Source organism: Bombina bombina, chromosome 2, assembly GCF_027579735.1.
Source record: "Bombina bombina isolate aBomBom1 chromosome 2, aBomBom1.pri, whole genome shotgun sequence".
NCBI classification, from domain to species: domain Eukaryota; kingdom Metazoa; phylum Chordata; class Amphibia; order Anura; family Bombinatoridae; genus Bombina; species Bombina bombina.
Genome location: NC_069500.1, coordinates 156,066,686 through 156,093,958, shown reverse-complemented (window position 1 = coordinate 156,093,958; position 27,273 = coordinate 156,066,686). Strand labels below are relative to the sequence as shown.

The 27,273-nt window shown below is 35.4% G+C and overlaps 1 protein-coding gene across 3 annotated transcripts in view; it reads left to right on the top strand.

The window, feature by feature from the left end:
• ELOVL7 (ELOVL fatty acid elongase 7) overlaps positions 1-27,273 on the top strand; it is a 67,626-nt gene that overhangs the window by 5 nt on the left and 40,348 nt on the right. For 2 of the 3 annotated variants that reach the window (XM_053701305.1, XM_053701301.1), the window contains exon 1: positions 1-72. This exon is cut by the window's left edge. The gene's annotated coding sequence lies outside the window, so the exon portion shown is untranslated. The remainder of the gene's footprint in view (positions 73-27,273) is intronic. The other variant, XM_053701303.1, reaches the window with a different exon arrangement.

Sequence of the window (27,273 nt, the reverse complement as noted above, 5' to 3'; positions counted from 1 at the left end):
AGCCAAGTGAACCTGCGCTCAGCTTCCTCCGGTGTGAGCTGCTCAGGGAAGGGGGAACAGGTGCAGCTCCAGGTAGGAACTCCATTCTTTTTCTGTGTTTATATCTCACTATAAATGCCCAGCTCCCCCATATGTATTTTATACTCTGTATACTATTTACTACATATGTGCTGCCTGGGTGTGTCTTGTAGAACCTCATGGTTATTCACCTTATCGTCATTCATTTTGTTTTAATAACCATTATATATTAGTACTGTACCTTGTGTGCACTCATCTGTTAGTAGTCTCCTCTATACAGGAGTTTCAGTGAAGTATCCAATTTTAATGAAAGTTACCTGCTCCTGTAATCTTATTAAATAGAGCGGCAATGTGTAATGTATCAAACTAAACTAGGGGCGCTGCATGTGTAGGATCCTGTCAATCACTTGAGATCAATAAATGAAGCTGTCCAACAAGGATGTGCTTGCAGATCCGCATTTGTATTAACATTAGGGCTAATTTAGTTGTTGAAATAGTCAAATGTATTTATAAAATGTAATCAGTTTCTAGCTTAAAGAATATTCTTCATTTTGAATTATTTGGTACTAATATACACCATGTTTAACTGCTGCTAATCTATACGCCTGTTAAAAACATGTTGAGTGCTATGTTCCATTTGAATAATGGAATGAATGTGGTTCACAAGAAAAACAGGTGAGTCCCATGCTCAGCTGCATCTAATGTTAAAACAAGTGAGTTGCTTTGTAGCTGTGCTAAACCCTTTTTTTGTTTGTTCATTAACTTGAGAGTTGTAGTAATCTCTATTGAATAATTTGCATAAGATACGTGAAGTGTAAGATATTTCAGTTTAAATTGTTCTTGTCCAGAAAGGGCTGTGAAATACTGCAGGGATATTGTTACTTGTTAGTAGGAACAACTCCCACACCAGCATTGGTGAGCAGTGACAAGTCTAAGAATGATTCCTTAAAATGCCCTATGTGATGGAGCAAATAAATTAATAATGCATAACATCCCTGGCCTTTAACAAATTGTATGACATTTCTATAATCATTTGTTTATCACCATGGTTTAGTTATTGCTTCATGTACAATATTGTTAAATATTATGAAGTGCCATAAAAGTGGTTAAAATGTACATGGAGTTTCGAGGAGTAGAGCTGTTTGTACTTTGTTACATAGCCATTAACTCTTTGTATGCCAAGAGGGAAGCAACACATTGCTGTGAGTGGCAGCCAAAGAGTTAATGGGACATTGTGCTCACAAAAAGGCCTTTGTTCTATTCCAGAGAGGTTTGTTTAAACTATAGCACTCTTCTGGGTTGCTGTTTCTTTTTTTTTTTTTTTTAGAAATGTTTATGCTTAAAAAGAAAATCTGATTTTCAGGCTTTCTGAGCAGCAAATAAAAGTTGAGAATGATCTCTCTGTCAATGACAAACTGATCATTTGGTATTAATAGTGCACAAATGTGTTTTCTGCTTGTTTCAGTTTTGACAATTTTTAGTGTTGTGCTTTTTCACATGCATGATATAAAATGTAATATGTCCCTATAACCACATGAGTAGGGGAGGCCTATGGAATACTATTTGCGTATCTAAGGAGAGCAGACTTGCTCTCAAACAAACATACAGATAAAGTATGGTGTAGGAACACAATGAAGCAGGAATGTTCCCTATATATATAGGTGGCCCCTGGAGCCAATCTGCTGTAAGAAGAAAGGGCAGTTTTTCTAGTAAACAGGTTTTAATGGTTTATTAGGAAATAATTCCTTTAAGGCAACATGCAAATTAATAATTTTGTAACAATCTGCCCAGCTCCACAATTCATTCTCTCTCTTCTATGGAGAAAAGTGTGAGATTTGTTGCAGGATCATAAGAGGTCTGTGCAGCATGTGCACCTAACAATGGTCTTAAAGGGATAGTAAAACAAAAAAAACAAAAATTCATGACTCAGACCATGCATTTTTAAACAACTTTCCAAATTCTATTATAAATTTTTTTAAGCATCCATATGTATTCTAAGAAGCAGCAGTGCATTACCAAGTGTTTCCTGCTCATTGGTGGCTGTTTATTATTCCTCTTGTCATTGGCTCACCAGATGTGTTTAGTTAGCTCACAGTAGTGTATTGCTTTAGCCTACTATTCAACAAAAGATACCAGGAGAATGAAGCAAATTTGATCAAACGAATACATTTGAAAGTTGTTTAAAGTTGCATACTCTATATGAATCATTGAAAGCTAATTGTGACTTAACTGTTCCTTTAATTTAGTTTGAGAGCACACTCATTCTCATATAGTGAATATGTAATGTCAAAAGTGATTGTGCTTCTTCTCACAGACGTTAGGACCACTTTCTGCATATATTAGTAGTTTTGCTATGTGCACGAGCTGCCCCAAATGCATGTTCTTGCACCTGTGCAAAAAAGCTTAAAGGGATACTAAACCCAATTGTTTTTCTTTCATGATTCAGAGCATGCAATTTTAAGCAACTTTCTAATTTTATTCCTATTATCATTTGTTCTTCCTTCTCTTGCCATCTTTATTTGAAAAGCAGGAATGTAAGCTTAGGAGCAAGCCCATTTTTGGTTCAGCACCTTAGTTGCGCTTGCTGATAGGTGGCTAAATGTACTCCCCAATCAGCAAGCACTATTCAGGGTGTTAAACCGAAAATGGGCTGTTACCTTAGCTTAGATTCCTGCTTTTTCAAATAAAGATAGCAAGAGAACGAATTGATAATAGGAGTAAATTAAAAAGTTGCTTAAAATTGCATGCTCTATCTGATTCATGAAAAATGTGGGTTTAGTGTCCCTTTAAGCCTGCATGTGCCATCTGCCAGGCTAAAGATTGATATAAATTAGTGTGGTAAACTAAGCTCATTAAACCTGGTAGTGCATTTTAATTACTTCACTAACATTTTGAGTGACTTAATTGAAAAGATTTTGCTTTGTTTCTGAAATGTGTATTTTATTACATTTATGTCCCGTGACATATAATTGGCAAGTTTAATTCAAGCTACTGATAAAATGTGTGTTTGTTTATTTATGCTGCATCTGCTAATATTCAACTTTTAATGCAGGTTTTTTTTTGTGTCAAATGTCTGTTTCATAAAAGTTCAGGAGGGCTTTGGTATGCCCCATATAGCACATACTACACATATTTTATTAAGGAAATTACTGTACATCTAATGCTGTTTTTATTATAAAACTAGAGGCAAGTTGCAAAGGTGGAAAACGCATGTTTGTTTTTACATCATTTATATATTTTACTAAAAAGGCTGATCAAGTGAACTTTATTATAATGTCCAGGCTTTCCCAAACTTTAGTTTGTAAAAATGATTTGCATCTTATATTCCAGTACATCTTATATGCAGGGTATATGGTATTTCACATTACTCAGAAACTAAAGGTACTACTGAGTTTGACCATATTTTTCACCTTTTATTCCATGTCACATTAAAGGGACACTGAACCCAATTTTTTTCTTTTGTGATTCAGATAGAGCATGCAATTTTAAGAAACTTTCTAATTTACTCCTATTATAAAATTTTCTTCATTCTCTTGGTATCTTTAATTTGCAAGAATGTAAGCTTAGATGCCGGCCCATTTTTGGTGAACAACCTTTGTTGTTCTTGCTGATTGGTGGATAAATTCACCCACCAATAAACAAGTGCTGTCCATGGTACTGAACCCAAAAATTAGCTTAGATGCCTTCTTTTTCAAATAAAGATAGCAAGAGAACGAATAAAATAGGAGTAAATTAGAAAGTTGCTTAAAATTGCATGCTCTATCTGAATCGCAAAATAAATTTTTGGGTTCAGTGTTCCTTTTTAAAAGCCTATTTTCTATATTTATTCCATATAATCTTTATTGGATTAAACCTTTCATAATGGCAGCTTGATACTTCTAAAACTAATATTACACCAAAGATTTGCCAGCGATATTATCAATATGCAGGATACACATTTGTCAGAGGCAAGAAGCCAATGTTTATGGTGGAAGGGCCTTCCTCGTGTAAACTTTCTGCTTATGCTGGGGGCGTTGGCTTTGTTGTTACAAATCTGATAGTACATTTTGTTCAGGTGTGCCAGGCTTTTAGTGTATGCAACAGTGGAAGATGCAGATGCTCACGTTTTTTTATTATAATTATACACTCTAAAAGCTTTTGGGTTAATTAACTGTACATGGTGTAACAAAACAAATTCTATTGTAAGAGTGCTCACGATACACAGAAGATTGACACATATAAACTGTAATCCTTGAGTGATGCAACATTTGTGCATAAAGATTACTAGAAAATACATAATGTGTGCATCTCTGTGTAAAAATAAAGACTATTTTTTTTTTTTTTTTTATCTCAAAATGTCCTCAGTAGCTAAATCCCATTCTAGAGGTAATATAGCATCCAATCAGGATGCATGTCCTAGGACTATTAGGGGAGTGGGCATCTGCAGATGCATATACTTTATTTTCCTCTCCAGTTTTAGGTTTTCTCTGAAATTTCATGAAACCATACTGTAATCCCTCAGGATCACAGTAAAGCAATGCTGATGATATTGCTGACTGGCTGCTATTTTTTCTGTCATGCCGATAAAAGTAGACCAGTAGCTGAAAGGCAACTGCTGATAATACAGTTACTCTGGTGAGTTTCTTAGTTTTTAAACGAATACACCATAACCCATTTTCTTTCTCATGTCCCATTAAAAAATAATTTGTATCTATCTATATACATGTGAAAAAATATCACTATAGTTTACTAGTCAGGGTAAAATGTTACCAGTCCACTCAATGTTAAGGATAAGAAAAAGTACATTTTCTTACTCGTCTGGGACTAGAGGACATTTCAAGCTCTGTGTATATGTATGTGTGAGTGTATAGAATTAGAATAGTGTGGCTAAATTAAAATGCAAACGTTTTTAACATTCATAGGCATGTTTTATGTGATACAGTTTGGTTATTTTTCATAATATGTTGCTTTACAGGTGTTACTGAGCTATGTCTGGTTATACTAATGTTACAGCATGCATTAGTGTTGTATTCAGCAGCAGATCCTTAGTTTACAAGTTGCAGTGTGAGCAGGGCCGCCACTAGAAATTTACTCAACCATTGATCAGGCCCCGCCCCCCCCTTTGACATGTGCAATTTTTGACCCAAGTGACTAAAAGGTATATGCACTTTATTCTTAAAGGGACACTGAACCCATATTTTTTTCTTTCAGATATAGCATGAAATTTAAAGCAACTTTCTAATTTACTGCTATTATGAAATTTTCTTCATTCTCTTGGCATCTTTATTTGAAATGCAAGAATGTAAGTTTAGATGCCAGCCCATTTTTGGTGAACAACCTGGGTTGTTCTTGCTGATTGGTGGATACATTCATCCACCAATAAAAAAGTGCTGTCCAGAGTCCTGAACCAAAAAAAGCTTAGATGCCTTCTTTTTCAAATAAATATAGCAAGAGAACGAAGAAAAATTGATAATAGGAGTAAATTTGAAAGGTGCTTAAAATTGCATGCTCTATCTGAATCATGAAAGAAAAAAAAAATTGGGTTCAGTGTCCCTTTAAGTGTAGTCAAACTTGGAAATGTAAAGGTAGTAACACCCAGACACACACAAGGATTCACATATAGACACTCTAGCAGACACGCAAAGAATCTCAGATACAGACACCCACACACACACTCAGCACTTACATTGACCTGACATGTAATGAGGTAGACTACAGTTTTGTCAAAAAAGGAGATTTACAAGACAAAATGTGGAATTCGGATTATCTTTGTGTCAATGAAGATGCCAACTATATGTTGACAACAGCTTGCAGTGGCTGAAAGGAAGGGCCTGAACTGCCAAAACAATAATTTAAAGGTTAAAGGGACACTGAACCCAATTTTTTTCTTTTGTTATTCAGATAGAGCATGACATTTTAAGCAACTTTCTAATTTACTCCTATTATCAAATTTTCTTCATTCTCTTGGTATCTTTATTTGAAATGCAAAAATATAAGTTTAGATGCCGGCCCATTTTTGGTGAACAACCTGGGTTGTTTTTGCTAATTGGTGGATAAATTCATCCACCAATAAAAAAGTGCTGTCCAGAGGCTGAACCAAAAAAAAAAGCTTAGATGCCTTTTTCCAATAAAGATAGCAAGAGAACGAAGAACAATTGATAATAGGAGTAAATTAGAAAGTTGCTTAAAATTGCATGCTCTATCTGAATCACAAAAGAAAAAAATCGGGTTCAGTCTCCCTTTAAGTGGTGGATTGGTGACTTCCAGAAAGGTCTCATTCGTCTCAAAGTCTTTAGAAAGATGTGAATAATCAGTAGTGTCAAAATGTCCTAAAAAGGAACAGACAATGTACATGTACACATGCGCACACACACGTACACACTTGCACATACACCCAAGGAAAAACCCACAGAGACAGCCTCCGAAAACACAGACATACACCCACAGATAACACACAAAGACATATACACCCCCCCCCCCCACACACACCCTCCCTCACAAAGACATCCACAGAAAATGCACAAAGACACACAAACCCTCACAGAGACATCAACAGAAAAAAATACATACACACTCAGACACCAACAAAAGCACAAAGACATAAACAGACACCCACAGAAACACTCACAGGAGGTACAGTTTCTGCACATTGCCATCCCCTAAAAAGAATCATATTTGTAAATGTGCAAACAAAAATAGTTATGTGAATTCAAAATTGTACATTATTGATCTGTCAAAATGGGTAAATAAAGAAAAGTACCTTTTGAAATGTTGACATATGTTACTCCTATTATCAATTTATCTTCGTTCTCTTGGTATCTTTATTTTAAAAAAGCAAGAATGTAAGCTTTTGAGCAGGCCCATTTCTTTTGTTCAACACCTGGGTAGCGCTTTCTGATTGGTGTCTAAATGTAGCCACCAATCAGCAAGTGCTACCCAGGTGCTGAACCAAAAATGGGCTGGCTCTTAAGCTTACATTCAAATAAAGATACCAAGAGAATGTAGACAAATTGATAATAGGAGTAAATTAGAAAGTTGCATATTTTTGCACACTATCTGAATCATGAAAGTTTAATTTTGACTACACTATATCTTTAAAGCAGGGATGGGGAACCTTGGCATTTCTGATGTTTCAGAACTACATTATCCATGATGCTTAGGCATGCTGAAGTCCATTTGAGCATTTTGGGAAATGTAGTTATGAAACATCGGGTGGTCCAAGGTTCCCCATCCCTGCTTTAAAGCATGTCATTTTTGCATTACAGACCTATGATAACAAATTCTTTACCTATGCAAATCGGTTAAGCACATATATACAGTTCCTCCCAGGAGCTGCAAGCTTTACAGCACCTATGCAGATTATGACTTGCTGTCATATTAATAACTGCATACAACTGACCCACCAATCACCAGCTGTGTTCAGTTTAGGTGCTACAGGATGCCGACTATGTGTTTAACCTGTTTGGGAAAACATACATTTTCTTCCTGTTAACTTATCTTTTCTTTAACATATTTAATAGTTTATATTTCATGTGCATTACAGAAGATGTTTCTTTTAAGTCCATTTTTAAAAGGAAGATTAACAAAGATCATTGCGTATAAAGCTACACATTGCAGAAATACCAGGTGCAGGGAATGGAATCTGCTAATCTGTGGTGCCAGTTACTTTGTCAAATCCACATTCATCCAAACATTATGAACTGCAAATGCCAAGTACAGTGTTAAAAGAAAGTAAAATGATGAGATAATCAGGAGCTATGCTGTGCCTGTATTTTCATAGGATTTTTTTTTTACCATAGTTACTTTTTTTTCTTCTTCTCTTGTTTATGGGCATATTTCTGGTACAGTCATGCAGGATTAGAAAAGTAATAAAACATTTTAAACTTTTTTTTTTTTTTTTTTTTTTTTTTAAATATATCACAGGAATTGTGTTTTTGAAAAATAAATAAAATGGTCTTTTTCATCAGAGATTTTTTTTTTTCCCCTTCCTAGAAGTTTAACACCAGCCGAGGTTAAACAAAAAATAAACACATAGTCGAAGTTTGACACTGGAATGCTCCCACGCATAGGTGAAGACAAGACTGGTGATTGGAGCATATGTGTATATACTTGTTTTTGATTAGTTCACCTGCCATATTTATAGAGTAAAGCTAAGAAAAGTTAAAGCGACACCGAACCCACATTTTTTTCTTTTGTGATTCAGATAGAGCAGGAAATTTTAAGCAACTTTCTAATGTACTCCTATTATCAAATGTTCTTCATTCTCTTGGTATCTTTATTTGAAATGGAAGAATAGAAGTTTAGATGACGCCCCATTTTTGGTGAACAACCTGGGTTGTCCTTGCTGATTGGTGGATAAATTCATCTACCAATAAAAAAGTGCTATCCAGAGTACTGAGCCAAAAAAAAAAGCTTAGATGCCTTCTTTTTCAAATGAAGATAGCAAGAGAACAAAGAAAAATTGATAATAGGAGTAAATTAGAAAGTTGCTTAAAATTGCATGCTCTATCTGAATCACAAAATAAAAAAAATTGGGTTCAGTGTCCCTTTAATTTGTTTAGAAATGAAAATAAGAGAACATTATTATACTAGCATGCTCCTTTAATGACACTGACAGGATTCATTACACTTACACCCTCAGTGTAAATATACATAGAACATTACTGGTAGGTGTGATTGCGAACTTCAGGGCCTCAGATCAATATTTCAGAAACATTAAGGGCCACATATAAATCTGTTAATTTAAACAACTATGTCTCCTAAAACTGTTCAGTGGCACAAGGCCAGATTTAGATAAAGGTATGAAAAAATGATAATTGTTTATAGAGATACAACACTCAACCACTCTAAAGCCAAATCCCAGAGAAAACAAATGGTTTAACCTCTAAAAACCAAATTAAATGTTGAACAAAGAAGATTAGTATTCTGGGGTGGCGCTCAACAAAGGAGAGCTAAGAGAATAATTTTGCAGGAATTGGAATTAAAGGTGGTTAATTATGTACCAAACTTTAGTATATTATGAAAATCCTAGTATAATTAGTAGATTTTAGTAATAGCTTTGGGAGTCTAAAAAAGTTGCATATATGCTTTTAAATTTACTTGGTAAGGATAAATAGCAATAAACTAGTCCAATATAAAATAGTAGGAAAGCAGTTTAAACAGATCGAACTAGTTGAATAAAATAATATTTATTACTATAGTTAATATAACATCAATAAAAATAACGATGCCGGCATCTAAAAACAAACACAAACACAATGTAAACAGTGAGAAATAGCAATGTAGAAATGTATACAAATATGTACAAATGTATACAGATATGTTTTCTCATCTGTAGCAAATAATAACAAATGTGGATCACATAAGATTCTTAAACCTGTATAGTCCTGTTATGAAGGCAACAATGTCCAAAGATTGTCTGTTCTTTGCAAACTTGTGGCCAGAGACTCCGGGTTGTATATGTCCTCTTTTTCTCGGTGCTAAAAGTCAGTGCAGCGTTCTCTGCAAACAATGGGGGATACTATGATCCGCGTGTACACACACACAGTTCCGGGCTGAAATGAAAAAGTTGTTCCGGTGCAGGTAACTCTTTAGTGTTCACACAGGGTGAGGTAAAGAACCAAAGTTCAAACAGAATACTGATTGCACAAATGGATTCGTATGAGTAGGTCCCGGGGCAGGAATTACACATATAGAGCCAGCTTAAACCAAGTTTTAGTAGCTGCTCAATGTACCTGTCCTACCTGCTTACGAATCCAATCTGTAGTTAACACTTAGATAAGTGTAAATTCTACGCGTTTCAGCCGCCAGGGGCCTTTATCAAGATCTTGATAAAGGCCCCTGGCGGCTGAAACGCATAGAATTTACACTTATCTAAGTGTTAACTACAGATTGGATTCGTAAGCAGGTAGGACAGGTACATTGAGCAGCTACTAAAACTTGGTTTAAGCTGGCTCTATATGTGTAATTCCTGCCCCGGGACCTACTCATACGAATCCATTTGTGCAATCAGTATTCTGTTTGAACTTCGGTTCTTTACCTCACCCTGTGTGAACACTAAAGAGTTACCTGCACCGGAACAACTTTTTCATTTCAGCCCGGAACTGTGTGTGTGTACACGCGGATCATAGTATCCCCCATTGTTTGCAGAGAACGCTGCACTGACTTTTAGCACCGAGAAAAAGAGGACATATACAACCCGGAGTCTCTGGCCACAAGTTTGCAAAGAACAGACAATCTTTGGACATTGTTGCCTTCATAACAGGACTATACAGGTTTAAGAATCTTATGTGATCCACATTTGTTATTATTTGCTACAGATGAGAAAACATATCTGTATACATTTGTACATATTTGTATACATTTCTACATTGCTATTTCTCACTGTTTACATTGTGTTTGTGTTTGTTTTTAGATGCCGGCATCGTTATTTTTATTGATGTTATATTAACTATAGTAATAAATATTATTTTATTCAACTAGTTCGATCTGTTTAAACTGCTTTCCTACTATTTTATATTGGACTAGTTTATTGCTATTTATCCTTACCGAGTAAATTTAAAAGCATATATGCAACTTTTTTAGACTCCCAAAGCTATTACTAAAATCTACTAATTATACTAGGATTTTCATAATATACTAGAGTTCGGTACATAATTAACCACCTTTAATTCCAATTCCCGCAAAATTATTCTCTTAGCTCTCCTTTGTTGAGCGCCACCCCAGAATACTAATCTTCTTTGTTCAACAGATTTAGATAAAGAGCCAGAGGGCTCTTTTATGTTGTGGTCAACCCAAATCATACATTTTTAATTCTGTTTTTTTCCTAGATCCATAAAAACAATGGCCCATGTTATTAGTTCTGCTTTACCTGAAGGGCCACAAAAACTAGTTCTAAGGGCCGCATGTAGACCTCAGGCTGCCCGTTGGCCATCCCTGATATAAAATATTAGCTGTGGAACTGTTTAACATAGTTTAAACATAAAGAAAATACATTTTACAGATATCAATGTACACTTCTTGCTTTTGTGTTAAAAAAACATCAACAGAACAAAACAACTTTTAGACAAAAGCAAAAGGTGCATAATGTCCCTTTTTAAAATGCACCTTTTAAACTGGGAACAGGAATTTTCTTACTTCAGGCAGAGCTCACTGACAGACCGGATTTTCAGGAAGTCTGAGGAACAGCACAAGTGATATAATCAGCTGGTCAGTATTTATTTATTATATTATTCAAGTAAATCCTAAGCATCTGGCCTGTTACTAGTTTCTGAGGACTTGAGCTTGGAAACAATTTAATTATGCTGCTCTCAAATAAACATGAATGATCATAGGAAATAATGTTTTGGTTTACAATATACATTGCGTTCAATGGAGCAGATAAGCAGCAGATAAAACACCTGCTTGTAAAGAAGTTATATTTGTATATTTTTGTTTATTTGTAGGCTTCATATCGGCAGGATAGAAAATGTGATCTTATACTATGAGTCAAGTACAGTACTTTCTAATAAATTGATCTGCACATTCTGCTTATGCCTCACACCCACCAGGTTAAACACCAGCTTGCTACTTTAAAAGCCTACACCCCTGTCTCTTTATAGTTGGAGATGTTGTGTGTATATAACAAAATGGATGTACAAACGTTAACACAAGGCACCTGCTATAACACTTGCAACATTGCTTCATTTGTCTTAAAGGGATATGCAAGTCAACATTAAACATAAATGATAAAACATGAAATTTTAACTTTTCAATTTATTTACTTTTTCTTACAATCCTTTGTTGAAAAGCTTACCTAGATTGTTTCATGAGCAGCAATGCACTACCGGGAGCTAGCTGGTGATTGGGGGATACACTTATATGTCACTTTTAATTGGCTCACCAGATATATTCAGCTAACTCTCAATAGTATTGCTGCTCTAAACCTGACTTTTTATATGTGTTTATCAAATTTGCATTAAATCCATACTGCAACAATACCATGCTCTAACACATTAGATTAGAGCATTTTCTTTTTGCACTTTAATGTCCTTTAAAGGGACATTAAACCCACATTTTTTCTTTAATGATTCAGATAGAGCATGCAATTTTAAGCAACTAATCTATTTACTCCTATCACATTTTCTTCGTTCTCTTGCTATCTTTATTTAAATGCTGGAATGTAAAGCTTAGGAGCCGGACCATTTTTGGTTGAGAACCTAGGTTATGCTGTCTTATTGGTTTGCTAAATGTAGCCACCAATAAGCAATCACTAACCAGGGTGCTGAACCTAAAATGGGCTGGCTCCTAAGCTTTAAATTGCTGCTTTTTAAATAAAGATAGCAAGAGAACAAATAAAAAAATGATATGCGTAAATTAGAAAGTTGCTTAAAATTGCATGCACTATCTGAGTCATGAAAGAACAAATTTGGGTTTAGTATCCTTTTAAGTGATTTATCCTTTGTTGCTCCTTGCTATATAGAAAAGCCCTGCCCTGCTTAGCATCTTAGATTAGATATGGTTTTGGTAAGAGAAGCTCTGTTCTTTTTCAGCTTTTGTGCACGCACAGGAATCTCAGTGAGAAGGCTGATGATGACACTACTGCGCACGCACTGTGCATGCAGTTGAAAAATGAGAGCATGCGTACTTAGGTATGGTGCATCTCTGTACCTAGATGTGTTGCTCTGGTCGGCATATGTTTGCCTTTTAAAAATAAATGCTTCATAGTGAGACACAGCATTTTTTTTTTTTTTTTACATAAAAACAAGTTCAGTGTCCCTTTAAAGGAACATTATACACTAGATTTTTCTTTGCATAAATGTTTTTTAGATCCATTTATATTGCCCATCTGTGTGTGTTTTTGTAAAAATGTATAGTTTTTGCTTATTTTTTTTTTAATAAAATTGTGCTGATTTTCAGAATCCTAACCAAGCCCTAACGTTTTAGAGGTATACTGATGTATACTGACTTCAGACTGCTTCTGAATGCATAATGGATCCCATCTTTTCATATGCAGGGGAGGGGGGAGGGGGGAGGTCCTGCTATCGGCCCCTTTCAGTGGGTGTCCCATCCTTATCTTATTAACAGTGTTAAACTGGGAGCTTCTAAGTAAGTTTTTAAAAGGTTTTACACTGGATTTTTATAACCACATCTGTGCATATTCTTTATAGTATTGTCTATTGCATACAGTTAAGTGAAATTGGTGTATACTACCCCTTTAATGTAACTTATTGTAACTCTTTTGGTGTGGCCAGCTAGGGGGACACATAACTCAGCTAAAGCACAAATCAAACAATTACTGTGAAGCATGTAGGATAGTAAGGGTTCTAAATTCGAGGACATTAAAGAACCACTTAATACAGTAGAATTGAATAATTGACAAATACACAATAAAAAGACAACACAATAGCACACACTTTATATTTGAAATGAGCAATAGAATATTTTCTATTCTGAGGTGGGCGAGAGAGGTTTTCTATTCTGAGGTTTTCTTCTGAGGTGGGCGAGAAAGATCTGAGAGAATATGCCCCAATTAGACATCGGTCACACATTTGGGTAAGATACAGGCAGAAACCACTGATGTGCACTTAATGCGTTAAGTGGATCTTATTTTTTTTATGTTTTCACATATACAATGTATGATGCTAGTATTGCAAAAGCACGGGTTGATTCACTTTTGGAAACGGCACATCAGCATTAAGATAAGATCGATGCTACAGACTAGATGACATTTGAATATTTGCAAATGTTACATGTTGAAACTTGATAATATAATATTTTGACATTCTTACACCGGTAGTGCTTAGATACATAGTACTTCCGGTTTTTCACTCTGAATGGAACGCAAGGCTTGCGTTCCATTTCAATGCCTATATGTTTTTGAATTCACTGATTACACACAGGTATTGCTTGTTTAATTAATTTGTTTTTGACTGTGTATGCATGTATAAATTGAACACATTCTCACTTTTATGTTATGCTGATGAAGGGGAAGATATCCCTGAAAACGTTACATCAATAAAACAAACCTTTGGTTTCACTTGGATTGAGAAAGACCTGTGAGTGCATTTACTTTTCAAGGATTATACAGTTCATTCTTGCACCCAGGAGTGCTGATTGCACTAAAATGTCTTGAAGAAGGCCCACAGATAGGTCAAAACGTCGACTTTTTAGTAATGTGAAACTAATTTGGAAATAAAGTTGCATATGTATTTGCTGTATAACAAGTCCTGAGAGTGAGTGCCCTAGCAGCACCTGGTACACAGCAGGATGTAAGTAAAGATAATACCTTACTTTGGGAGTAGACTTTTTCGTCCCTCCACGCCAGTATCACTGGCAGACCCAGCGGACTCCTCAAACCCGCAGGTACATAAAGGCAGCAATTTAAGTGAGAAAGGTAAACTCCAAAGTAAGGTAGAATCAAAGGTAAAGTCAATGATACCATGCACAGCCTTAGTTAAATATAAATATATATATATATATATATATATATATATATATATATATATATATATATATATATATATATATATATATATATAAAATATAACATTTATTGATATGGTTTAAAAGTACAACTCACAGAGTAGCGGTTTGACTTTTGACGTCATATGACCCGTTTCGCACAAGTCTTGCGCTTTTCCCCCCTTGCATGTCCTGGACAAGCATCCTCATTAGACTCACTTTACAGTGAGATGTAGCTACTGAAGAAATTGAGGCAAACTATCATCCTTTTTTAACATAGAGTTGTTCATGTGATATCTTCTGGTCAGCTTTGTACAGATATGTTGCGTCACTTTCAAGTGCTTCAACATAAGGGTATAATGTCCCTTTAAGACTGATCTGTTTGAGCAGTCAGTAGAATATACACCTGGAGATAAGTAGTTGATGTGTCAGCAATCTCCTGTATCAAATACCAGGACAATAAATATTCAGTTAATGCTGGAGGCAGAATGTGTATTTGCCTTGGCAGAAATTTCAATTTAAAGACTTTGTCGTGAATCCCACAGGGAGATGTAACCTAAAAACAGATAATCAAAGCAGAAAAAAACCTACTAGAAATATGAACGTTTTAAACATTTTAAACCAGGTAGGGCCAACTGGCAGCACAAGGGACACACACGGCCCTCTAAACTAGTTTTTGTGGCCACAAAAAAAAGAAAGAAAGCAGAGCTAAAAAAGTGCACTTTAGGGTGGCCACAAGCCAATAATCCCTAGAGGAGAGGCTACAAGACGGGTCACCGGGTCACCCTGTGAACTTACCTAAAGATTGCTTTGTGCTACTGGATATTTCTTGAAAATATATTATTTGTGTGTTTAATAGTAATACATTTTATATGTGGCCCCTAAGGGGCATGAAACCAAATCAAATTTTGCTTCATTCTCTAAGTATCCTTTGTTGAAAAGTATACATAGGTAAACTCAGAAGCTGGGAGATAGCTGCTGATTGGTGGCTGCACATATGACTCTCTTCATTGGCTTACCAATGTGTTCAGCTAGCTCCCAGTAGTGCCTTGCTGCTCCTTCTGTAAAGGATACAAGAATGAAGCAAAGTTGATAACTGAAGTAAATTAGAAAGTTTTTCAAACATGAATGCTCATAACTGCTGTTACCTTCCTTTTTTCTGTGCACAGCATTTTTGAGTTTCCCATATTAGCTTGAATGTTTACAGGGTTCATCTCTGTGTTTAGGAGATGTGAGTAATAGGTGTTTGCAAAAGTAATACATCAATATAACCGATAACGTCACTAAGAATAGTGTGTAACAGTTTATGTGACTATTGCAAGGGTTATGTGTATTTTATTGTTTACAGATAAAGGGTGACTAAGCAGAGAGGTTTGTCTAGTTGAACTGGGCCATCCAGTTCTATAGACAGGTGGTGTATTCATTATAATTATGTAAATTAATTCAGTGCATTTTATACATTGTACCAATATTACATTTATTTTAAAGAGTTTGATTGGTGCATTATGCATTTTTTTTTTCTCCACTATAAAACTTAAGTTAGACTACAACATGGCTGCTCCCATGACTAGAGGGAGATGGGAAATAACCTCAATACTAATTCCTGGTAAACAATGTCTCATACAGAACCACTGGAGAAGCAAAACAGCTTACTTTATACCAGGGCATGTATCATGATCCTGCTTGCCTTTCTTTAAAGGGACATGAAACCCTAAATTCTTCTTTTATGATTAATATAGATAATACAATTGTAAGCTTCCAATTTACTTCTATTATAAAATATGCATCATTTTCATGTTATTTGTTGAAGAGATATCGAGATAGGTAGCGTGCACATGCCTGGAGCAATACATGACTGGAAATAGTGCTGCCATTGAGTGCTCTTGCTAATGTATAACATTGTTGTAAAACTGCCGCTATATAGAACTGCAGACACACGTCTATACTTGCCTTCCTGCTTTTCAACAAAGAATAAAAAGAAAACAAAGACAATTTGACAATAGAAGTAAATTGGAAAGTTGTTTAAAATTATATGTTCTATTTGAATCATGAAAGAAAAATTTTGGATTTCATGTCCTTTTTAAAAAGAAAATACTTTCTGGTAATTAGTTTGTAGGCTATCATTTTAATTCTATTTGCTGATAGCTGTATTCTTCCAGATGCCATTTTTACATTGACATTTCTGGCTTCCATCTTAGCTTACCAATCATAAATGTTAAACTTAATTATTTGCATGCATAGAAATTGGTTATGTATTGTAATGGACAGGTTTCCTAGTAACCTGGTAACAATGCTGCTGGGATAATGCGTAAGCAAAATAGTATTATTAACAACAAAGCCATCTACAAACTAACGAGTTCAAAGCCCACTGATCTCCTGCTAAAGTAAATCAGCACTGACTCATTATAGAAAGAAATAAAAAAATCACACAGAACACAGATATAATTTATTATGTATCTCCTCACATGCGCTTAAGGTCAATATTGGTTTTATTAATGCAATATTTTTTGTTTTTTATTTTTATCAAGGTAATTAGACATGCATACAGACAGTATGTATACAAATACAACAGATGAGATCATTTCACAAGCTCATTTAAAAACAAAACTATCATCATGTGATTATAGAAAGGTCTATATTAAAAGTATTTCAATATAAAGAATTATTACCTCTTTTATATGTATCAAGTTTAAGTCCTCCCAACAAAACTAGGGTCATTTATAGACCACCTAAAATGTATAATGCAAAGCTTAGAGGATGAAGTATTTCAGGTTGTAGGGGGGCACTCATTAAACCTAATAAAAAAATAAATACTTGTAGATAAATAATCTGAATACTATTTTATATGTAACTTGTCGCTCTTGGACCATGATAACCATAATACAAGAATGTATATAAAGTGACAAACAACATGACATAAACATATAAAGTGTTGTTTTCTAAAAAAATAAATTAAATGGCTCTGCAAAATTTACTAATGTAGCCAAGACATTGTTAGAGCAGGCATACTAGACGTTAAATCTGTAGGCTGACATGGCCTAAATATTGCTAAAGTGAGAGCGGCTTTCAACCCTTTTCTTACTAGTTCATCTGTGGTCATATATTGTTGCCTTATTTTTAGATAGCCATAAACTAAATATCCTCCACTGTCTCAGCCAATGACAATAGAGCAATAATCTAATGTAGGAATACAGATATATACTGAGGAAAACAAATGATTAAAGATTATGTTTGAGATAAGTTATATATATCTTAGCTCTGGACCCTTTTAAAAGTGTTTAAAAAAAAAAAAAAAAAAAAAAAGCTGCACAATAACAATAGCAACAATATAGTATTAAAATCAATAAATGTTAATTGCAACAGACACCCCAATAAAATATACTATAAACCAAGATCAGGCTAAACCAATACTAAACCAATAACATCGTACCATAGTAGATGCAGTTGGAAAAAAAAAAAAAAAACAGAAGTCCATTAAGTTCAACCTATACAAATCTTAATCTATTTACAATAAAAGCTCCAGTTGAGCCTAGATTAATCCCATTAAAAAGGTGACCCATTTAACACAATCAGTCATATCCCTGAATTCTGTTTCTAGCCAGAAATGTATTTAAACCATTTTTAAATGTATCTAAGGTATTGGCATTTACTACCTCCTTAGGTAATGAGTTCCACAATTTGATTTCTCTTACAGTGAAAAACTGTTTATATTGCTGGATATAACATCTCCTTTCCTCCAGCCTTAAATTATGACCTCTTGTCACAAACCATTTCTTGGAATAAACAGAGCATCCAACATCTCTGTATATAGGCTTTAAATATATTTATATAAAGTAATCATGTCACCTCTCAAGCTCCTTTTTTTTTTTCTAGAGAAAACAGACCCAGTTTTGCTAACCACTCCACATAGTTTAAATTCCTAATTCCCCTTATTAGCCTTGTGGCCCTTCTCTGAACTTTTTCTAAGTCTGCAATGTATTTTTTTTTAGATTGGTGCAGAGAACTGCACTCCATACTCAAGGTGAGGTCTTACCAGGGATTTATATAGTGGCAGAATTTATGCTTTCCTCCCTAGCATCTTATTAGCCTTAGAAGCCACTGCCTTGCATTGTGCACCCATCTTTAGCTTATCTATTACTACTCCCAAATCCCTTTCCTCCTCTGTTTGGCTACGTCTAATCTGTTTTAATTTAATACATTGCTTGCTTATTTTTATAGGCACAGGTAGTCAGCGCACCCGGCACATAGAGACAAGAGGCACACGGAACTTGGTAATGGAGCAAATTTAATGCAATGTATATTCAGAAAACATTACATTACATGGCAAATAGTGTATGGTGGCAGGTTCCACCGGTTAAAGGTTCAAACAGGTCAGACGCGTTTCCAAGCAAATAATTCACATATTCCTCAGTGACCATACTGCTTACCCACTGAAAAACGCCTTATATTCTTGCAGGAGGAACTCCCATTTAATTACATGTCCAATGAAAATAGGACTTAGGAGTGGCTTTGAAGAGTGGGTATGCAGTAAAGAGGGGGATGTATTATAGCACATTACATTACAAAAATATATTGACAGGTATACAGGATACAAACATTGAAAATTTGTTATCATTAAATAACCAAAAAACACACTACATCAGTGTATAAAATTGAAATACCAGTAACCTGTTCAATATGGGATAATGAAGCTAAAAAGAAAAATAAATAAAAAATAAAAAATAAATTATAACAAAGGATATTTGCCAACAAGATTTAAAGTGACAGTGTAATACTAAATAATAATATTATAATTATTAATAGACTGGTTATATATTAGTGTTAAATTATTATGAATATTATTGTTATTACTGATCTACATATAATTTAACATCCCACTCTGAGTTTAACCCAGTGGGTAAACGGGTATCCAAATGAAAAATCCAAAACACCTCTCTTTTACTGAGGATAAGACCTCGATTACCTCCTCTTGGGTGTCTTGGAATCATTTGGATAGCCTGAAAAGACAACAAAGAACTGTCAGAGTTATGATGTCTCTTGAAATGCAGGGATACTGGAGTAGTAGGTCTTCAATGGAGCGTAAATGCTCCAGAAAACGATCTTTCATGGCACGGGTCGTCTGACCTACGTATTGCCTGAAACATCCCTTGCACGTCAGTAGATAAACCACATAACAAGAATTACATGTCATATGTTCTCTGATCTGAAAAGATTTATTAGTGGCAGTGGACACAAAAGTAGTTCCAAAAGTGGCATAGGAACAAGACTTACACCTCCTGCTGCCACATTTGAAAAATCCTGGTTTAATAGAAAGCCAGTTAGTTTTCAAAGGTACTTTAGGCAACATGGATGGGGATAGTAAATTCCCCAACGTTTGTGCCTTACGTGATACAAAACACGTACCCTCCTCTAAAATACTCTTAAGACTCTCATCAGTATTTAGAATAGGAAGATTCTAAATACTGATGAGTCTTAAGAGTATTTTAGAGGAGGGTACGTGTTTCGTATGCACACTCCTGAGCTTACATCCATGCATTTCAACAAATTATAAGAAAAAAAAGAAAATGTGTTTATAGAAGTAAATTTGAAAGTTGTTTAAAATTGTACGCTCTTTATGAATCATGAAATAAAATTTTGGGGTTTTTATGTCTCTTTAAGGAACATTGTACTCAAAAAATGTTTATTATGCATGGAGCGATGTATCAGAAAAGATTTTTCTTTTGCCTAAAGAAAAAAATTAAGTGAAAGCCATTTAATGGAACATTAAACAATATCATTTAAAATATTTAATTGCGTAGTAAAATCCTTAACAGTATACAAATTCCCCCGAGTCCCTATAAAGTAAAGGGCACCAACATGTTAAAACGTTGGTTTCCTTTATCTAATCTATTCTGCTGAAGACAATTATGGGTAGATAAAGTGTGTAAAATGTTAAACAAGCTACTTAGATTTTTTTTTTATTGTTCAAAATAGAGATAATGTTCTTACTACCCATTCTCCAGCTTTGCATAACCAAGATTCGTATATTAATATATTTTATCTAAGCCCCAGCAGGCTGCCCCCTATCTCAGTGTTTTTTAAATTGTCCACAGAAGCTAGACAGTGCTAGTTTACGTGTGCCACGCAGATAACATTATGCTCACTCTAGTGGAGAATAATAATGGTTATGCAAGAACCTGCACTGATTGGCTAAAATGCAAGATTGTAAAAAAGCACTGTGATAAGAGGGCAGTCTGCAGTGGCTTAGATACAAGTAATCTCAGAGGTAAAAAGTGGGATTCTCTATCTTTTGAAACCATAACAATTTTCAAGTAGACGGTCCCTTTAAAGGAACCCCAGACCCTAATAAATTTAAAATTATTTCAGCATTGCTATAATTAACACAATCATCATTTCCATACATGGGCTGCCCCTAATTGTCTTTAGCAGAAAAGATTAGATTAGATAAGGGAAACCAAGGCTTTAACATGGTGGCTAGAAAATACAACTTTACACTTATTTATTTAATATTCAAGCAACAATTTACATAGTATTTTCAGGATCACCTTTGCTTTAACTACCTCATATTTAAAAAAAAAAAAAATAAATAAATAAATATATATATATATATATATATATATATATATATATATATATATATATATATATATATATATATATATATATATAAATATATAAAATCAGCAAAGTAAGGGAGTCCCTCACAGGGTCTTGTAGTTAAGAACAAAGTCTTTATTGACGTTTCGGGGTCGCCCCCGTTTTCAAAATAGGCATACAAAAACAGACAAGTACTTACCCCCTATATACCCATGCTAATCATCTAACACCCGTCAGCTGATCACGGCCGTGACCGGAGTCACATGGCAACCGGACGCCAACCGCAAACAGCTGGTGTAATAAAAACAGAAACACAGCTGTTACGTATTACCTTGGGCCACGTTAAAGACACAGTGCAGAATCAATTAACATAGGATAGCGGGTGTGTCTTATTAACAGGCATGCTACTTACTAAATACAAACTACAATGCAAGTTCAATTAGTAATCAGTTGGCTACTAGACAATTAAATGCACACAGGTTATTTACATAATGTAAGACGAACCATTATAGAGTCTAAGTATAGACATATGCTGTGAACAAATATGTAAATAAAGGCAGTCAACAACTCATTTAAAGGGTGAAAGGCTGAAAGTCATGAGCAAGTATGATCCACAATCTTACAATATCTTGGTTAATGAATACAAGAAAAAGCGAACCGCATACATAAAACAAAATACGATATCCACGTAAACACAAAGTTAAATGCAAAGTAAGGAGTAGTGTTATGCCAACCCGTACATCAGACAAATATTCTGTATAAAGAATATACATAATAAATATTAAATATCCAGAACAAAGATACTTGTCATGCATGAAAAGCACATAAGGTGTGAAATAGGTAATAAAACTATATCACTGTCAATTATGTATGTACGTATCACTGGCAACATAGTCTGTGAATCATGTGGCTTGTGGTGGAAGCTGTATTCTAAACATACCAAGATGCAATAAAAGTGTTACAAGAATCTTACAAAAAATCTTTACGGAAAATCTTACAAAAATCTGTAAACACCAAGTTGCATGCATATTGAGGAGCAACCATATGTTTCATAATTGGTTGGAAATTTACTAGCCTTTATAGGCAGCAATGCCAGTCCAGGTGTACATTAAGTCCCCTGGGTGTCATTGTCCCCAGGTCGAAGATCCATCTCGATTCTCTTTGGAGGAGGATTTTGGCCCTATCCCCTCCCCTAGTAAGAGGGGGGACATGGTCGATGATGATGTACTTAAGGTCAGATACCTTGAGGCCCGCTTCTAAAAAATGCCTGGCTACCGGCTGGTCAGAGGATCCTTTTTTTAATGGCAGTCCGTATTGCTGACCGGTGGTTGGCCATCCTCGTCCGTAGGTCGTCCACCGATTTGCCCACATAGAACATCCCGCAAACACAATGTGGTAGGTACACTATAAAGCATGTGGTACAGGTAACCCTGTGACGGATTTTATATTTCTTTGTTGAATAGGGGTTACTAAAGTGGTTGCCCGTGGTAAGTCCCCCACATGTGGCACAGCCAAGGCATCTAAAACATCCTGGTTTGTTTTTTAGCCATGTCTCATTGCTATAGCATTTGAAATAGATCAGTCCCTCCATTTTCCAATTCATCCATGAATAAGTTGGCATATGATGGGGCCATATTCGACCCCATAGCCGTGCCTGCTGTTTGTAGATAGATTGAATATGGCCTCATCATATGCCAACTTATTCCTGGCTGAATTGGAAAATGGAGGGACTGATCTATTTCATGACACCAGAATCCAACTATTCAAACGGTACATAGACAACCTGTTTTTTATATTGCAAGGCACAGAAGAAAGCTTACTGTAGTGGTTTGAGGAATTAAATGGTGTCCACCCCACTGTGAAATTCAAGATGACTTACAACAGAGAATCGGTGGATTTCTTAGACATAAGAATCATGAGACAGGGGGAAACATTAATCACAACCCTCTTCAGCAAGCCCACAGACAAGAACTCTCTTCTATATGCCTCAAGCTGCCACCCTCCAAGCCTAAAGAGAGCACTACCGACTTCCAAATTCAAAAGGTTGACAAGGAACAATGCCAGTATTGAACGGAGAAATGCACAGATGATAGAGATGGAGTACAGATTCATACAAAGGGGTTACCACAGAGGTAGCCTGAAGGAGAGTAAAGAAAAAGCAATGAAGGATACGCAAAGGGAACTACTCTACAAGATGAAAAATAAGGAGAAAGATAACAAATTGACCTTCACGACCACATACACCACCGGCAAAGAGGGCATCGCAGGAGCGCTGCGGGACAACTGGAACCTGCTCACAACGGATAAAAACCTACCCTTCAAGATCATGCCTCCACCTCGGATTGGATACCGCAGGGCACAATCCCTCAGGGACCAACTGATTAAACCGGATCCTATCAAATGCTATAGCAATGAGACTTGGCTAAAAAACAAACCAGGATGTTTTAGATGCCTTGGCTGTACCACATGTGGGGGACTTACCACGGGCAACCACTTTAGTCACCCAAATTCAACAAAGAAATATAAAATCCGGCACAGGGTTTGTACCACATGCTTTATAGTGTACCTACTACATTGTGTTTGCAGGCTGTTCTATGTGGGCAAAACGGTGGACGACCTACGGACGAGGATGGCCAACCACCGGTCAGCAATACGGACTGCCATTAAAAAAGGATCCTCTGACCAGCCGGTAGCCAGGCACTTTTTAGAAGCGGGCCTCAAGGTATCTGACCTTAAGTACATCATCATCGACCATGTCCCCCCTCTTACTAGGGGAGGGGATAGGGCCAAAATCCTCCTCCAAAGAGAATCGAGGTGGATCTTCGACCTGGGGACAATGACACCCAGGGGACTTAATGTACACCTGGACTGGCATTGTTGCCTATAAAGGCTAGTAAATTGCCAACCAATTATGAAACATATGGTTGCTCCTCAATATGCATGCAACTTGGTGTTTACAGATTTTTGTAAGATTTTCGGTAAAGATTTTTTGTAAACATTTTTGTAACATTCTTGTAACACTTTTATTGCATCTTGGTATGTTTAGAATACAGCTTCCACCACAAGCCACATGATTCAGGGACTATGTTGCCAGTGATACGTACATACATAATTGACTGTGATATAGTTTTATTACCTATTTCACACCATATGTGCTTTTCATGCATGGCCAGTATCTTTGTCCTGGATATTTAATATTTATTATGTATATTCTTTATACAGAATATTTGTCTGATGTACGGGTTGGCATAACACTACTCCTTACTTTGCATGCAATGTTGTGTTTACGTGGATATCGTATTTTGTTTTATGTATGCGCTTCGCTTTTTCTTGTATTCATTAACCAAGATATTGTAAGATTGTGGATCATACTGCTCATGACTTTCAGCCCTTCACCCTTTAAATGAGTTGTTGACTGCCTTTATTTACATATTTGTTCACAGCATATGTCTATACTTAGACTTTATAATGGTTCGTCTTACATTATGTAAATAACCTGTGTGCATTTAATTGTCTAGTAGCCAACTGATTACTAATTGAACTTGCATTGTAGTTTGTATTTAGTAAGTAGCATGCCTGTTAATAAGACACACCCGCTATCCTATGTTAATTGATTCTGCACTATGTCTTTAACGTGGCCCAAGGTAATACGTAACAGCTGTGTTTCTGTTTTTATTACACCAGCTGTTCGTGGTAGGCGTCCGGTTGTTACGTGACTCTGGTCACACCGTGATCAGCTGACGGGTGTTAGATGATTAGCATGGGTATATAGGGGGTAAGTATTTGTCTGTTTTTGTATGCCTATTTTGAAAATCGGGGGCAACCACAAAACATCAATAAAGACTTTGTTCTTAACTACAAGACCCTGTGAGTGACTCCCTTACTTTGCTGATTTGTATTACACTTGGAGTGCACCCGGTTTTGGGCCTTTACAATTTACCAGGAGTGCTTCTACCATCCTCCTTTGATTTTTATATATATATATATATATATATATATATATATATATATATATATATATATATATATATATATATATATATATATATATATATATATATATATATATATTCTCAAATAAACTTATGGGGAGGCGAAAAATTAGTTTAAAATCCCCCATTAAATATAAAATGTAGAGAAAATAACTCATTGTGTAACCCATTTACAAATCTAGATAAGTCAGAAGACTTGCTTTTCCCACAGAAACTCTCTGAATACATTGTTTCCAATGCAGCAAAGGATTCTGGGTAAGATATGCAAATGAGGTTCACAATGACTCACTTTTTACTTTTAGCCTGCTTTTTAAGGCAGACTTCCTTTTACGCCATAGCATCGCCATATTACACAGCTTTTAAGAGTAGCTAGAGTTAGTATAGTGATTCAGACCAATCCCAGGACAGCTGTTTCGTGGTTTTTGATACAGCATTTGGATAATGGTGATGTGAACAATCCACACACACAAACTAAGATTGTCTTGAAAAAGTCTCAGTTGTGGAGCCGAAACGTCAACCTGAAATGTTTTTTTTTTTTTTGTTTTTTTTTTGTTGTTTTTTTTCTGAATAAGTAAAGAATCAACTATAAAAAGACCTGTGAGTACCTTCTATTTTTCATATGGATGTGTATAAAGAGTGATTGAGGAGTCACCCAGGCATTACAGAAAGAGAAGAAAGGTTGGAGTGCAGAATCTCTATCTCTCTCTATCATCATCCGTTATGGTATAGCACTTTCAATCTATGGACCGGGGTGCTGCAGCAAACAAAACACTAACAAGGATTAAATATCCTATTTGTAAAATTCCGGCGAGTGCCTGATTTTCTTTGAATATATATATATATATATATATATATATATATATATATATATATATATATATATATATATATATATATATATATATATATATATATATATATATATATATATATATATATATATATATATATATATATAAAATTAATATCCCCTTAATTTGAAACTGATACTGCAGTATATGTTTTGTACTTCCCTCTAATCCTCACTTTCTCATTAACAGGAACACACATCTGCATGTGTGGCAGAAACCTTTTTCATGGTTTGTATGTGTGGTAACTGCACATCTTGCTGCTCCAGTGTTTATTTGCCATGTATAACCTTACTACTAATACTGCAGAAGTGATGGGTGTTCTTTTCTAGTTGAGTGATCAGTGTGTGGTGAAAGTGTATATGTGAGATGCTTTCCTTATAGTGACAATGTATATATGCTGGGCTCTGTCTTTTGGTGGCAGTATATATTATACTGGGGATGCCCATTACAATGTGCTGTGAGCTGAATTAGAAACGCAGTGTGTTTGACCCATGTGTGAATGAGATATAGTCTGTTCACCCAAGGTGTAAGGGATGTGAAACATTATGTTGTCAAAGTTAAAAAGGTTGCAATAACACAAGTGACACTACGGGGAGGTGAGTGACATTATAACTAGGAAATTCTGCATACCTTGTCTAAAGGCACTTGCCATTTTGCTTCATTATTGCAACATAACCTGGTTTATTGACAAGTGCTGCATTTCTGTTCATCCCTAGGGGCATATTATAAGACATACAGAATGGGTATGGCTACATGATAAACGACATCACCTGTGAATAGCGGATTTTATTTATTAATAGAAGAACCTGTTTTGCCACGTTGGGTCACACAGGTATCGACTGCCAGCTTAGTGGTGATAATCAAGTGTCTATTTGCTTTCCATATAGTCCTTGACACTTTTTTTTAATTTGCTGTTGTGATTTATACATTTAGTAATAATTAACTCTAAACCAAAGCAAATGTTTAGCAACTTAACGTTTTGTTTTTTTTAAAGGGATACTGAACCCAATTTTTTTTCATGATTCGGAAGGAGTAGGCAATTTTAAGCAACTTTCTAATTCACTCCTATTATCAGTTTTTATTCACTCTCTTTGTATCTTTATTTAAAAAAGCAGGAATGTAAGCTTATGAGCCAGTCTATCTTTGGTTCAGCACCTGGGTAGCGCTTGCTGATTTTGAGCTAAATGTAGCCACCAATCGGAAAGCGCTACCCAGGGTCCTGAACAAAAAATAGGCTAGCTCATAAGCTTACATTCCTGCTTTTTTAGTGAAAGATACCAGGAGAACAAAGAAAATGATTATAGGAGTACATTAGAAAGTTACTTAAAATTGCATGCTCTATCTGAATGATGAAAGAAAAAATTTGGGGTCAGTATCCCTTTAACGCTGCATAG